General features: G+C 32.8%; 1 long non-coding RNA gene across 1 annotated transcript in view; it reads left to right on the forward strand.

Annotated features, from left to right (window-relative positions):
• Positions 1-4,040: 4,040 nt before the first annotated feature.
• LOC111512541 (uncharacterized) overlaps positions 4,041-14,421 on the forward strand; it is a 22,920-nt gene continuing 12,539 nt past the window's right edge. The window contains exon 1 of the long non-coding RNA XR_012464699.1: positions 4,041-4,450. This is a non-coding gene — a long non-coding RNA (uncharacterized lncRNA). The remainder of the gene's footprint in view (positions 4,451-14,421) is intronic.

The following is a 14,421-nucleotide window of genomic DNA, read 5'->3' on the forward strand; positions in this document are numbered from 1 at the left end:
TTTTTGCAATATAGACAAGTTATAAACTATTTTCAGTCGTAAAAGTAAATAATGAGTCTCTATTCACTCAGATTCAAAGCAGGTAGATTTACATATAAGAAAGGCACGTGCTTTTCTTATGTTTTAGAATTATCGATTCCTATTCATCTCTCAGAAAAAAAATTTTAAATATCAACTTGTCAGGGCCGTCGCCATGGGGGTGGGTGGGAGGACCCTCCCCCACTGCTTTTTCGACTTGGGAAAAAGTTGGGAAATTTTAGGCCGTGAAGATGATAGAAAAAAATGAATAAAAATAAAAAAATAAAAATGAGAGATAAGAAAGGAAGAGGTAATAAGAAAATGGAAAGAATCAGGAGAAGGTCGGGATTTCCTAACATGCATAACTTGGAGATCCCATACTTTGAAATTCTGAGTTGTTTGAAAACTTCAACAAAGATTAGTTTGTCCCAAGTAAGAGGACAGTCCTGAACAATCCACAAATTTTTAAGTGACAATTTTACTAAATTCACAACTTTTTGCTGTTTTTTAAAAAGTTGGGAAATTTCAGGCCGTGAAGATAGAAAAAATAATAGTAGAAAACAATAAGCACAATATTATTCAAGTGTTGTTTCCTTTCATTTGTATTGAATATTCCTATACATGGTGGATATGGTGGAAGACCAAGAATCTTGGTCCAAAGTAGAATAATTCCCATTATTATTTTTATAATTAGCAATTTTTTTTTGTGCATACCCTAAAGGGGAAAAGCATTCAGCGAATCTTCGGATAGCTAAGTAAGGAAATTAATATATTATAGTAGTAACTAATCCCTCGGCTTTCATTTTTTCGAAAGTTGGGAAATTTTGTTGGTGGGGTTGGGAAAATTTGGATTCTCTCCCCCGGTTTTTCTTTTCGCTACGGCCCTGCAACTTGTCATTAAAGTTTCGAAAATGTTATCATATTGATGAAACGGAATAAATGTGTACCTACTTGTCAATTTTATGTTCATGACATTTTGTTAATTAACAGAAAAATTGCCATAATTTTTTTGGAGGCAGAAGTTATTTTTTTCATGACAATTAAAAAAGCGTCAATTTTGTGACCGTTTCTTCTTGGGCAAAAATGATCCATTACTCACACTTTCGAACTGATCACAATTGACCAAATTAATAACAGATGATCGGATTCATAACTTTATAGTGTCTTCAATTCTTTTCAATCACAACCTATTGTCTACAGGCAAGAACCTCTGACATTTTCCTTGTGTAACCATGAGAAGCCACAACACTGCGGCTATCGCCACCCTGACTTCCTAATGGATACCCCGCGGAGGAGCTAGAAGGATACCAAGGAAAAAGCTCCCGTTCCCCCCAGACTCCTGGGGCTGCTGGAAGACCCTCCGGAGCAGATCCAGAACAACCTAGAGGAATATTCATTGGCTATCAGATAGCGAAAAATCCACGCCCTGGAATACCATGAAGAACATCATGAACTATCGACCACACCACCCCAGGTTCATCACGAACCACCACCCATCAAACAACGACCCACCGCTATGGACCAGGACACAAACACACAAACAAAGGAAAAACTAACACAATACTAACATAGATTATAAGATAGATAACTGTAACCCTGAAGAGGCATAAGCCCAAAGCAGGGCCCACCATAAACATACCTTGTAAACACTAACACTAACCCCAAAAATTTGAATAAATACATTAGTCAGTCAAGTCACTCTCAGTTTATGCTTGAAGAAGCTATTTAGCGACACACGTGTTGCGGTTTTTGTAAAACTCTTTTATAGTGAATATAAGTATATAAGTATGTTCATGAGTATATTCAGGATGAATACCGTAGAACTCATACAAGTACTTGCATGGAAATTACTTATGAAACATTTCTTAAACATATAAATTTGTGAATGAATTTTATTTTGTTCATTGAAAGAATGGTAATTGGTAGGATGAACTGGAGAAAGTTTTCAACACAATTGTGAATTAAATCATTTGATTTACAGTTCATTTGCAGATTCTTAAAAATAATATGAAATTTCTAATCACTAAGTATGTAGGACCCTCTTTTCAGTTGAAACAGAAAGTTGATAGAACCATTTTGGCGACGAATGATGCCACACTCTGGATTGTTTTATTGAAAAATACTAGAAACGCTGCATTTCTTCATAAAATTTGTCCGACCTTGATGTTTTCAAACGGATTTATTTAGATTTTATTTAGAAATTCCATATTGACCCCTTCCTTTTGATAGATTTATCTGATATTTGCTACACACATTTAGTTTTGATGATACATTTAATTAAATTCTGTATCATTGTGAATCCGAGATGGCCGCAGCTACTAAATGGATTACGTATTTTTCCTCAACTATCTCAATATGGGTATCAGATGACAGGACTTAACTAGTAGAATAGTACACTTTAAAAAACATGCAAATTGAAGATTGCCGCAGCTACTAAATAGATTACATATTATTTCACAACTACTTCAATATGTTGCCGTTCAATATTGACGTATCGAAAGGATTGGTAAACGGCGCATTCGGCTACATGGCAGAAATTGTTTGGCCTCTGTTTTGTCGAACTCAAATGTACGAAACAGATGTACAGTCAGTTCAGATCAAATTTGGAAGAGACGGCGTACATCTTATCCACCCTAAACCCATATAGTCTGTGTCACAAAATCCTTTTTTTGGAACTTCTGTCCAAAGACACCGTAACTTATGATTCAGGGCTCATTCGATTCGAAATGACCTCTAGCGACTTTTTGAAAAATTCAAGAGGGGCTCAAAAAAATTGCAAAAGTTATAAACAATTTAGTAAGAAACAGGTGGGTTTGGTTTTTGGCAAATATCTTGGAAAATATTGAAGATACCCCAAATTTAAAAAAAGATATTTTAAGAGGGGAAATTTTTCTAAAAGAAAGTTCCACCTCCCGGAACTCTAGCACCAATATTCATAATTTTAATTCAGAGGCGAAAATAGCGCGGAAAAGCGGGTGATGCGCTTCCCACGCGCGCTAACCGATTCGAAAATGAAAATTATTTTAACCCATTAAATATCATTATTAAGAAAAAAAATTCAGGTACCTTCTTGACACATGAATAAACGAAAATCCATGAAATTTTTTTATCAGATATACTTAAGTTGATTAACTAATTTTCACAAGTTTTAAATTTATATAAAAACCCTGATAATTTTTAAACTAAAAACCTGAATTTTTGTTCACTTTTTGGAGTTCTTCTTGAAAGCCTACAAAAAAATTTCCATTGGAAAAATTGAAAAAGTGAAAAAATCAATTAAAGCAATGAAAAAAAAATTTTAATATTCAAATTTATCCGTATTCTTATTATTTATATAGTTAGATAAAAATGATTTTCCATAATTATTAGCTCTATTTGTTTGAAAAATTGTTATAAACAAATGTGTTGTTTATAAGATATTTGAAATTGTTTTCAATCTGTAATGAATATTATGATTTTTAAAAACAAAATCGTTTCTCTATTGCTTGAAAACGCATTTGTTGATTAACATTTTTTTTTGTTCTAAATATGAATATTACTTATTTGGGGAGATATGACCCGAAGACGATTGTGGATACTAACAATTGAAACGTCGCGCGTCGTGAAGTAACTTAACTTGGAATCTTTATATATATATATATATATATATATATATATATATATATATATATATATATATATATATATATATATATAATACTATTTGTAGTATTTTTATATGTATCAGACCAAAATATTATTTGACGTATCCCATCTATGAAACGTAGCACAAAGGATAAATAAATTCTATCTATCTATCTACATCATTATTATTATTTTTCAATAGAACCATTTAACATATTTTTTTTTACTTATTTTATGTCCTGTGCAAAGTTGAGGGAGGTAGGTGACTTTTCACGTCCGTTATGTTTACAGGGTCAGTAAATATCATGTCACTGAATAATTCTTGTGTTTTCAGAAACAGTTCATATCTTATCAAATTTTCAACAAATTATTCCATCATTAACTTTCACATTTTTCCACACAAAATGTATATGCATTCTATACAAATGTGTTCTGAAATCTATTCAGGCGGTAAGGAATGAAGTCTTCAACAGTCGGGATTCCCAAAGCAATTAACGCGGTACCTTCACAAACCGCTTTTTTTTAGATATATAAATTAAACGCACTGGGATCCGCGATAATCAGTATACACGATACGGTTATCAAGGAGAGTGCCATGGCAGCGAGTATATACCTGAAAGTAGTTTTCTTACTCGCGGCGTGGACTTACACAGTTATTTGTGAGAATATAGACGAGTTTCGGGAGCACACAAAACGGATATCTCCCAATAAGTTTCCGTGTAGCGAGCCACAACCTAGAGTGTTATATCTGAAAGACCTCGTAGAAGAAAATGTGTACCAGGAGAAATATAGAAATATAATACAGCATGTGAGTATTTTCGTTTATTTTCACGAGTAACTTATTGTATAATTTTTTATTATAACATTTCAATTCAATAAGAAGTATTGCACAAGTTTCGATAATACTTTCTTCAGCTTATATTTTTACTGATTTATTTAAGATGCGATTTGGTGGTCAAGCCATAACAGATGACAAAATATCGTATGTAAAAACATAGAAACATGAATTTGTCTAGCGTTAACAAACATCGAAACAAGTAAAATTTCGATTTTCCAATATCAATTGAATCATCAGTTGATGCACCAGAAAAGGTTAGTAGTCTGTGAAGATCAGAGTAATTTTCATTACCCTAAAATTTGATATGATAATAATATAATATTTACCACAACATAAAATGTTCTTCAGATCACATAATGAGGTATAGTTCGTTCAGTATTGTCTGAGAGTAAAATAATATCAAGAAGCAAACATGTCGTTACATCAAAGAAAGCAACATAGTCGTCTCAAGCAACTAGCACTGCAATTCACCCACAAAATCATTGAGATATGTCTACTCTCTATAACCCTTGAGGACGCCGCTAACGAGCGGCGACAAAGAATGCGAAAATACCGCCAAAAGAACTGCTCGATGTTTTTTCTGATTACGTTTTAGATAATAATAATAGGTGTCGGACTGGAGGTATTAATATAAATTTTCCATTGATATATTCTGTATGATGGGAAGATAATTAAAATATGGTGAAAACTAATTTTCTTTAAATATTTCATTTTGGAAACGACAATTTATATCTGAAATAGTTTTTTATTATTTAGAATTGTTCCCTACCTTTTACAGATCTATATAATAATCAGAATATTAAATTTACAAATAAATACAAATGTAGAAGGGACCAAAAGTTACTGCACTTGATAAATTAGCTTTTTGGAAAAAAAAATCAACTTTGTCATTGACTTGAATTTAAAATGTTTGCATATTGAAAGAAATATGTATCATCTGGTGACGTTTTAAAGACTCTATCCATTTTCCTTATCCAACCTATTTCAATCAAAACATTATAATTTGTAGTTATGATTCGTCTTTTGATGTAAATAAATTTGATATTATTATTATCATTGACACTGATAATATCAAATTGATCGTCGGTATGATAACGAAGATGAATAAAGTATTCGAAATATCACCAGATAAGTATACAAATAGAATAGATTTCCGCGGTTAGAAATTTGAACATCTGATTTCGAGTTGAACCGCGTTCAAAATTTTGTTCAAATACCAATAAATTCGCCTATCTAAGACTTATAAGGAGATCGTTTTTTAAACTATGAATATAGTTAATCATGACCGTGACCAACGAATGTTATTTTCATAACAATTTTTTTTATTTGAACTGATTCAAATAAATCAAACAATTTAATGTTCGGGAATGTATTGAAAAAAAAAAATACAAATATTCATCTGTTATTTGATTTAGTAAGAATACATTTTGGGAATATTTTTTTGGTAGAAAGGTGAATAATTCAATAAATATAGGCCGCGCAAAGTTTGGCATTATAGGTCTGCTGAGTGTAAGGATCTTCAAGACAATTTCCGAAATTTTCCCTGGTTTCCTGGCTGGATGTTTGTTTCAGCTCTAATGATCCATCAAATTGTGCTACTTGAGTCACGTAGGTTATTCTATCTTTTATTCTATTTTTTTTGGGTGTCATCGGCATCGACTACATTGGTCATTAGTCTCGTGTCTTGGGTAGTCAATGTCAATAACACCCCGAGCCACCTAGGGAGCATCATGACCATTCGCAGTCCGTCAGCCATGTAATGTTGCAGAGTCATTTCAGCTTCAATTAAATAAATTCTCTCGAGAAAAATATCTGGTCGAGGTTGGGATCGAACTCACAACCTTCCGGTTGTAAGTCTGGCGCACTACCATTGCGCCGACTATCATTATAATCATTAGTTTACAATGGGACAATTAACAAATATAAACTATAAAATAATGCTTAGAGACAAGAGCAGAGCATTCATAAGGAAATGTTGCAGATATGGGTACTATCTTGAAAGTTCGGATGAAACATTTTCAACTTGTAATAATATACCTTTAATCGTTTTTAAAAGAGAATATTTAGTGGTTAATCCATAACGACTCAAGAATATTGTGTGATTGACCGGAAACATAGAAAACGTTTCGAATTTTACGAGGATTAACAAACACCGGAACCAGTCAAGGTTGGGAATGTGTTACAATGTTTTCATTTCAATTATCAGTCGGTGCAATGTAGATATGTGTACTGAAATGATTTTCCCAGATACATTAACGATACAATGGTGTTACGACATATTGTTCCTTTACACAATGCAATGTTCACCTGAGACGTCACAATGCGACGTCATTATACTCACGAGTCTTTTCGCGCTTAATCTACAGTAAGTGTGTTTTTTGGCAATATAAGAGGCATACGTACCTACATTGAAAAAACATATTTCTAAAACTGCCATCGTGCCTGTTGTGGCCAATAAACCTATCATGAAGACTATACAGGGTGTCCTATATAAAATTCCGCGGGCGAATATCTGAAAAATGAAAAAGAATACCTATATTTCGTGAAAGCAGATAATTTTGGTGTCAAAGGGTCCTCTTATGTACGTAGAGATCCAGCTCTAGGCGTCATCCATTAGGGCGTCGCGACACCGACGCCAATTTGTTCAAAAGGTAACACAGTATTTTCAATTGGTTTTTGAATTCTGCATTAAATTCTGAATTCAGCCATATAACACACTTGTAGTTTTCCTTGAATACTGATGAAATAAGGCAATTTTATTGCGTATTATAGAGAGGGCCATGAATAAGTCAAAATGAATGCAATAATACGAGTTTAAGAAAATGAATCCATCAGTTATGATTTCATTGTCTGTTCAATTTCATCTAGTTGTCTATTTCTGTTCAAATTGAAATAAATGTTTCAAATTACCAAAAAATATGTTACTTTGACCATAATTCGACTAACATGATGATAACGAAATCAATTAGTGATAACAAAAATAATTTTAGTAAGTGTTCGAACTGCCTCCCTTCACGTAGAATACACATATTGCATCTTTTTAGTAATTCCCGATTCGTGACAGCTGAAAGCGTCTCTCGCGTTATGGAAGCACAAACATTTGTGATACTATTTTTCAAATCCTCTACATTTTGTGGACGTTCCATATAAACTAAATCTTTGATATATCCCCACGAAAAGAAATCTAGTGGAATAATATCTGGACTTCGAGCTGGCCATGGTATTGGACCCTTATTTCCAATCCATTTCTCATTAAAAGTATCATCCAAATATTGGGTAACTATTCTATTATTATGTGGAGGTGCCCCATCTTGTTGAAACCACATATTCAGTCGAGTTTGTATTGGTGAATTCTTCAAGAGATTCGGCAACACATGTTGTAGAAAAACTAAGTACCTCTCCCCATTGAAAATTCCTTCGAAAAAATGAGGTCCCCTCAAATAACCATCAATGATTCCGCACCAAACATTAACCCCCCACACAGACTGAAATCTCATTTCTTACACCCAATGAGGGTTCACGTCAGACCAATAGTGACAATTATGTTTGTTTAATATACCGTTGTTATGGTAACGGCTTTCATCACTCCATAATATTTTTTTCAGAAACTGATCATTATCATGAATAGGGGTGGACAACCATGCAATGAAGTTCAATCTTCTATCAACATCTCCTGAATATGGGAATATATGTATTTTAGTTATTGAAAATGAAACATGAAGATTATTACCTGGATGTAGTCCTTGAAACAAATGTATTTTGTATGGATGGAATTTGTTTTTTGACAAAATATTCTGTGATTCTCATCACTAGCCGTTTTTGGTTTTTTTCGCTTCCGTTCATTAAAACATCCATTTTGTGCCAAAGATTTGGCACGAAATGGAATGTTTTGTCTGACGGTGATTTTCTGTCAGGGTACCGATTAGCGTATATTCTTACTGCTTCTTTTAAATTCCTTCTTGCTTCGCCATAAATACATATATATTATATCCATCTTAATGTCCATTTGAAAATTTAACCATTTTCCAATTTTACGAAAAATCAACACAAAACTGACATTTTCAAATCTGACAGGTCTTCTGATACATCGCTAAATACATTATAGCATTTATTTTGACTTATTCATGGCCGTCTTTATAATATGCAATAAAATTGCCTTTTTTCATCAGTATTTAAGGAAAACTACAAGTGTGCTATATGGCTGAATTCAGAATTCAATGCAGAATTCAAAAACTATTGAAAATACTGTGTTACCTTTTGAAAAATGGGCGTCGTTGTCGCGACACCTTAACGGATGACGCCTAGTGCTGGATCTCTACGTAAATAAGAGGACCCTTTGACACCAAAATCATCTGCTTTCACGAAATATGGATATTCTTTTTCATTTTTTAGATATTTGCCCGCGGAGTTTTAAATGGGACACCCTATATAGTCTAATCTATCAATCACAGTATATTCCAGCTCGTACTTTGAGAAAGAGCTGATTGTAGATAAAATTTCAACTTCAACACTTCTTTCGCTATGCAATAGCTTCTTCAGGGGTGCCTTCACGTCATGGATTTTCATCAAGTATCGGCCGATTCCATCACATTTCAATCATCAGATTTTCGTTCACCTTTTGAAGAAACGATTGGCAAAAATGTATCCGTAATGAGAGTCGCAAGGGAGTAGAGCCTGTACCCGTTGAATGTGGTGGGGATGTAATACAAAGTCAAGAAGAATGTTTCATACAAGAATATGTGAGATTTTTCAGTTATTCTCAATTTTTCGCGCACTTAATCTAGGACCTTTCAGAAATTAAAATGTCTGCGTCAGTTTGGCATTCTTACAGCACGTAAGAGATTTGGGAGATTAAGTGAAAACGTTCCTTTTTCGTCTGTTGTTCACATTCCATCGTCTGGTTGATTCCAGAATGACTGTCATAAAAATCATATATTAGGTCTATTTCTGGGACTACATTCAGCTCGACCCGGCTTCTCACGAGGAGCAAAGTAAATAATAATAATGACTTTTCTAGAAATTCACCCAAACGAAAGTATGAGCACAACTCAATTTCGATTTGTATTCCTGAAATATTAATTTAAATTGCAACCCAACGTTTTTAATTTAATTGAAGGAATATTAATATAATGTTCATCAAAATAACTTTCCAATCACCACATTATATGTACCATTATTTTACACAATGAAATGGGTATTAAGCTGTGCTCAAAATATATTCATATGCCTTTTTGTAGATCTATTATAGTAAATTGTTCTGTTATATCACAAAAGGATTAGGCATTGATTAATGCCCAGCCTTAAAATGTGATTTCGAGCCATGCCGGAGAATCAAAAATCAAAGCAAGGCATTTCAAAATCGAGCTGAGCTGAGCCCAAGTCAAAGTTTGGGTAGACTCGAATAGACCTCTAATTTTAACCTTATCACTTTCAGACAGGCAGACAGATACGATGGATGGAACTTTGTTTTATACTCTGTAGAGATATTGACAACATGGTGCCCTTCGGTAGGCAGCAAACAAAGTCTGAATTATTTAGATCAGAGAAATGTTTCTGGAATTTAAAATACCTAAATAGATACCGTCTTTGAAGTCTCATCATTCTGAGCAAGATAAATACAATTTGAAATGTCATACTTTCTAGACAACTGCAGAAAATACATTTTTTTTTAACAAAAAAATCATTCCTTAAGTGAATCAACTAATGTGGCATACTTATTAAAGTTCTGGTTGGAAAATATTAATGAAAAATATTGTTTGTATCATAACCGCATATATACCATTTTATTTTATTTATTTTTGTAATATTCAGTAGATATAATATTTGGTGTTTTGTTTCAAAGTTTTCAAAGAATCAGAATATTTTGAGCAATAATCAATAATATTAGTATTAATAATATCTTTTACTGAAAAGAAAATCATTGTCTTTATCCGAGTTGAAAAAAATAATAATAAACAACTGAAATGATCTTTAAGGTATATTTATAAAAATATCCAAAAATAACAACTGAAATTAAGATAGATATGTTGATTTCTGAATCACATTGAAAATAATTATGTATAGTCATTCAGAAATATTCATCAACAAATTATAATATAATGTATAATGTGTCAATTTATAATAGCATATCCTGTCATTAAGGCAAAAAGAATTCAAGTAACACTTGTGATATTTTCACTAAACAGTTTACAAAACTACAACAATCAAGCCACATAAAATCAACAAAATGAGTCTCAAACTTCTTTTCTTCCAATCGATATCGAGAATATTGAAATTTTTGGTAATGACCTTTCAAAATATTCAAGTGACTTGATTTTCCTTATCTAACCGATTGAGAAAATGTATTTCAGATACAGATTCTCTCGATTATATCCTCAGTATCAACGAAGGAGATTACTTCCACTAGTATTACCAAAAACTTAGATTAACATCCTTTACCTTGAAATTTATATATGAATGAGAAAATTTTTTGTTGATTTGGGTAATATCAAAAGTAGAGCTCATTCGTATGAACACGCACTTATAATAGATCAATGAAGTAGTTCTCATGCTGCTCCACATCAAAATATATTCCCAAACTCTGAAGAAAATGTTTGCTTTTCTGTTCTCAAAAACAAGATATTGTAAAATTCAATAAAAAACATGTTGTGAACCTTTTTATCCAATACATGCCGAAAGTTTGGAATATTATTGTTATCGGATAAAATTTACACAACTTTAAATGAACCAGGTGCATGCTGACCTCCAACAAATCGACATGTTTGTTTGATTACCTTGATAAGAAAAAATCCGCCTGAGGAGTATTGAAAAATTCAAGGCTCGGAATGGTACAGGAAATTTGAAACTACATATCGTCGGCACGACTCATAATCAAATTCAGTTAAATGACTAAATTTTAGGAAATTGTCTTTAAAACAGTTTTTGAAAGTCTATTCGTAACTCGTTGTAGATAAAAAACTAATGGTTGTGAAATATATAATAGTATGTCATAATAAACAATAAATCATTTTCTGCAATGAACGTGGTTAACTTTTTGTATCCTGAAAACAATTTAGAAATAGTATTCAAAATTATCATCGATGAATAACAAAATATCAAAAATTTTGTCAATTATGGATTATTAGGCTGGGACTTGATTTTTGTTTTCTACTGGAATGTTGAAGCGTACAGTTTTCTAAGACAGGGCCGGACCTAGGATTATTATTAAGGGGGCAGGATGAAATACTCAAACACCTCCTCAATATATAAATGAATTGGAAAGAATCATGAAGGAAGGTTGAGTGAAATTAAAACCCGTACTGATGTTTTGAATGTTTTAATGAAAATGATACATCAACTACAATAATTAAACAAAAGAATCTCTGGTTTTTAGTCCTCTTTGCTGCAAAACTGTTTATTATGTTATTAAAGGAAATCGAAGAAGCTCTTTCATATTCAATAGAAATGATTTTTTGAGGAGAAAATACAAGCACTACAATACAATCCTTAATGTGCTCTCAGAGCGGTGCCTGTGCGAAAATAGAGATTCACATTGGATTTGAATTGTTGGAGATTAAATCATCTGGAAAAACGTTCTCAAAAAGTTTATTCTTCATGAACGCAGTAATCCAGATGAGAGAGTTCTTAAACAGTGAAGTTCGAGGTATACTGAGTTCAACCTCGAAACAGAGACAGAGAGACAAATCCCAACCTTTCTTCGATGTTCTAGACCTAGACTGTCGAGGTTGTATGTGATGTTCACGTCTCCAATCAGGCGGAAGTTTCTTTTTTTGGATGGAATCCAGCAACTTCAGGGTATGTTTGGGGGTAGAGCTCCATACATGAGAACAATACTCCAAAGAAGGTCTGATCTGAGCTTTATAAAGCATCAAAAGTTGCTGAAATGTGTACAGTTTTCTGGTTCTTAACAGTGTTTCCAATCTTTTGAGAAGCAGCCTTTGCAATTCCAGCGACAGGATTGTGCCAAGACATTTTAACCCCAAGAAACTTATCTAAGCGGAAAGCGGAATTGTCTGACCTTATATTATTATATCCAGTTCGGAAACATTTTTCTTCTTGGAGAAAACCGATGCCTGGGTTTTTGTGGTATTGAATTGAACCTGGTTACTTTCACCTCAATTTGAAATCACTTCTAGAACCTCATTAAGATATAGAACGTCCTGTATATATATATATATATATATATATATATATATATATATATATATATATAGAGTTTTCTTGTGAACACAAGATCTATCAACCGAAACCACAAATGTGCGGTTGGCTCCTGTTGGTGGCTCCGTGCATTTGTATTTCTATATATATATATATATATTATATATATATATATAATTATATATATATATATATATTATATATATATATATATATATATATATATATATATATATATATATATTATATATATATATATATATATAGATATGTATATTTGGGTAAATTTCTTCCAGTATGCTTTCATGTAGTAGTTTGAGCAAAGCTGCTGCGGAACCTTCCCAACCTCTCTTCTGTGGTGAGAGCGTGAGACTTGGAAGTTGCCAACACCAACTCTTCGCCCTGTTCAAGTGTTTCTCACTATATTTAAGTAGATGTGGCTACGCACAAATATAGCTAATTGGGATTTCGCACATAAGTCACAATATTATTTCCCAATATAACTTGTGTATATTAAATATTTAACTCGACATTGAAATTTTTGTTTTTGGTTAGGAGGTCTTTTCTGATCTTGTTTATATTTCTGGCGCCCCAAAAGTAGCACCGGGGCCTGTGCCTCTCCTGCCCCTACTGGATCCGGCCCTGCTTGGAGAGATGGATAATTTCGAACTAGAAGATTTCATATCGCGTGAACCCATCCAATGCATGTACCTACTACTTGTTTTTCATTTGAAAAAAACTATCATGGAGTTATTTGAATAACGCTCTAGAAGAAAGATACGTTCTTTCACAGGCATCTTTTAATAAAATACAATGATTTCAAATGGTTTTTATATGCATCTTCTTGTGAAAAAAATCAGCTTTGATGAATGTGTCACCAATATCCGACCAGAAAAATAAACTACTGTTTGTACATAAATTGAGATATTCGTAAAATTGCATTGAGTCATACTTAGCAAATATGTACCGCCTATCAATTACTAACCATTTCCTAATTTAAACCCTTCTATCCGGTTTCAAACAGAGATCTCTATGACGTGGAGTTGTCACATACTTTTAGCGCCACAGTTAGTCATTAAACGAAATATTGTTACATAAAATAATGATTCATAAATACAAAAGAAATAAGAGCAAAGAGTTCATAAGATGATCAAAATTATTCGCATAAAACGTTTTGAGAGTGGTGTAATGAACAATATTTCCATACAATTTATGGTAATTTCGTGATCATCTACCCTTTTGTACTCTGTGTAAACTAGTTGCTCAGTAGCGGTAAAAACTACATGAAGAGGCAGAAAGCAAGTTCTCATTTGTAGGTCGACGTCGAAGCTAGGGGAAGTATCAACACAGAAGATGATGTAGGCATAGCTGAAGTCGTGGCTATAGTATTTCTAAAATGTCTATAATATAAATCACTACATAGTTAATAAAAAAGTCGATTCCCTCTATCTTTAAAACTACCAAACGGATTTTAATGCGGGCTTTTTAATAGATAGAGTGATTCAAGAGAAAGGTTTATATGTACATAACATGCATAATAAATAAAGTAGAGAAACACTGATATTTCAGAGAGTTTAATGTAATGTCGTAAACGAACACATTGTTTGCCCTGCTGAACCCAACGAGATAGATCAAAATAATGTACAATATTGTACACTTTAAAATGGTCTACAAAAAAGTCCGCGATTTTATATGTTTATTTCTTAGGGATAACCTACAATGTCTTATTTACGAAGCGATTTTAGGCAATACAGCATTAATCCTCATCCAATTTATCCAATTAG

The sequence above is a fragment of the Leptinotarsa decemlineata genome, unplaced genomic scaffold, assembly GCF_025532065.1.
Source record: "Leptinotarsa decemlineata unplaced genomic scaffold, Ldec_3_MD MMD2_tig00000035_RagTag_RagTag, whole genome shotgun sequence".
Classification (NCBI taxonomy): Eukaryota; Metazoa; Arthropoda; class Insecta; order Coleoptera; family Chrysomelidae; genus Leptinotarsa; species Leptinotarsa decemlineata.